This window comes from Sebastes umbrosus, chromosome 22 (assembly GCF_015220745.1).
Source record: "Sebastes umbrosus isolate fSebUmb1 chromosome 22, fSebUmb1.pri, whole genome shotgun sequence".
NCBI classification, from domain to species: Eukaryota; Metazoa; Chordata; class Actinopteri; order Perciformes; family Sebastidae; genus Sebastes; species Sebastes umbrosus.
Window position 1 is genome coordinate 8,148,970 of NC_051290.1, and position 2,874 is coordinate 8,151,843.

The window sequence follows — 2,874 nt, forward strand, 5'->3', positions numbered from 1 at the left end:
CACGAGCCTCTAGCTAACGACTACCGGGCACCGGGCCGGTCGGTGGACCATCTACCGGGAGGAAACAGCCGACAACATGAGGAGGAAGATGTCAATAAGCTCCTAACGCTGCTAGCTGGAGGACTAGCTTCCACAGCGCACTGTTATGACGTCATCAGATGTTGCTTTTTCTTCTTCTTTGGTGTTTATTGAAGGTTTGCAAAACCATCTTAGAGGTGCATTACTGCCACCTACTCGACTACTGGAGTGTGGAGCAGGAGATTGGCAGGAAAATAAAAAAATAATAATAATAAAAGAAATAAAGAAAAAAAAAAAGGAAGAAAAAAAAATAATAATAATAACAATAATAATAACAATAATTATAAAACTAATAATAATTAAATTCTCTCCATTATTCCTGTTGCCTTTAAGTAATTAATTAGAAGATTGTGTACTTTCTTAGATGTCTTTCCTAGCAGATTGTAATATTTCCATCATCTACTCCTGATAGCAATTCCCTTCTTTCTTTGTCATATTTGTTGATAAATAAATAAATAAATAAATAAATAAATAAATAAAAATTAAATTAAATAAAATTGAATAAAATAAAATAAAATAATAATAATAATTATTATTATTATTATTATTATTATTATTATTATTAATAATAATAATAATAATAATAATAATAATAATAATTGCATTCTCTCCATTATTCCTGTTGCCCTTAAGTAATTAATTAGAAGATTTTGTACTTTCTTTGATGTCTTTCTTAGCAGATTCCCCATTGTAATATTTCCATCATCTACTCCTGATAGCAATTCCCTTCTTTCTTTGTCATACTTTTTTTTTTTTTTTTTTATTATTTCAAAATTACAGTATACATAGTAACAGCAGAAAACATTAAAAACATTTACATACAAAAGAAGCATAGCAAAAACATAAAAAAGAGCTTTGCCAAACATAAAAGGACAATAGAAATTAAACCAAACCAACATAAAATTAAAAAAAACACAATAAAAAATTGAAATAAAAAAAAAAAATAATAATAATAAAAGTCCATGCAAGAGTATGACAATAATTTCACATAAAAACTTTTAAAGATATTGCATACATTCATTGTTTTCATTGCTTCTTTCCCACAGGAAATTTGCTGTAACATTACCCACGTGCCTTATGATCAGGAATCACACAGTTCATATATGCTGACTCATTTCCAGTTATCAGAGTTACACACTGATGACTATGAGACAGCTCACAAGCTCTTGTCATACCTTATGTTGCATAAGTTTATGTGATTGTAGTGTCTTTGGATTTCCTTTTTTTGTTTGTGTAAAACAGAAATTGTCACCAGATGGCGCCAAACTAACGCATGTTCAAATCCTATACATGTAATGGTGTTCATTATGACTTGGGGTACATATGAGTAGCTTATTAAAAGGTGACAATCAAAATTTTCTAAACTGAGGGAAAGATGAAGGCTTAATTAGTATTAAATGGCAAAGAGATTTCTGATTTTACACAGAAATGTGATTGAGATGTATTTATTTTTATACATTTTTAAATTAATATAATAATTATAATTTATTTTTGCATTTCTTTTTATACATTTTTAATTTACTCATTTATTTTTACATTTATTTTTTTAAATATATTTTTGTTTTTATTACAAAAATAAATATAAGAAAAAATGCTGCATTTTTAGACTGGATGAGTCTTTAAAGGCACCAGATTCCCGAATTTACCAGGATCACTTAAAGGCAGCACAATATTCGTGTGACAAGATTTCCTCCTTTCTTTCTCTCTCGAGCCAGAGAGAGAGAGAGAGAGAGAGAGTTGTATTTATTTTCATACTTCTTTTAATTAATATAATAATTATAATTTATTTATGCATTAATTTCTTTTTGCAATTTTTGTTCACATACATTTTTATTTTTATTACATAAATAAATATGAATAAATAAAAGAGAAAATTAAACAGAAGAGTAAATAAATAAGGGAAGTAATACAAAGATAATAAATAAATAAAGAAATAAAAGAGAACATTTAAGTAAATAAATAAGGGAAATAATACAAAGATAATAAATGAATAAATAAATAAGGGAAATAATACAAAGATAATAAATGAATAAATAAATAAATAAGGGAAATAATACAAAGATAATAAATGAATACATAAATAAGGGAAATAATACAAAGATAATAAATGAATAAATAAATAAATAAGGGAAATAATACAAAGATAATAAATGAATACATAAATAAGGGAAATAATACAAAGATAATAAATGAATAAATAAATAAATAAGGGAAATAATACAAAGATAATAAATGAATAAATAAATAAGGGAAATAATACAAAGATAATAAATGAATACATAAATAAGGGAAATAATACAAAGATAATAAATGAATAAATAAATAAATAAGGGAAATAATACAAAGATAATAAATTAATAAATAAATAAATAAGGGAAATAATACAAAGATAATAAATGAATAAATAAATAAGGGAAATAATACAAAGATAATAAATGAATAAATAAATAAATAAATAAGGGAACTAATACAAAGATAATAAATGAATATATAAATAAATAAATGTATGTTGCATTTTCTCAAATAATTAATGCCTGCATTTATTTTTTTTATTATTTGTGCTACATTTAATTACAAATTTATTTATTGATCAAGTATTTTCTTTATTTTATCACTTATTTATTATTTATTATATTGATTGATTGATTGATTTTTTTATTTAGTGGAGAATACGCCTTCGATATTATAAAAGAGTTGCATTGGTGCATTAAGACAGGATGAGTCCTTGAAGGCACCAGATTCCCGAATTTACCAGGATCCCTTAAATGCAGCACAATATTCGTGTGACAAGATTTC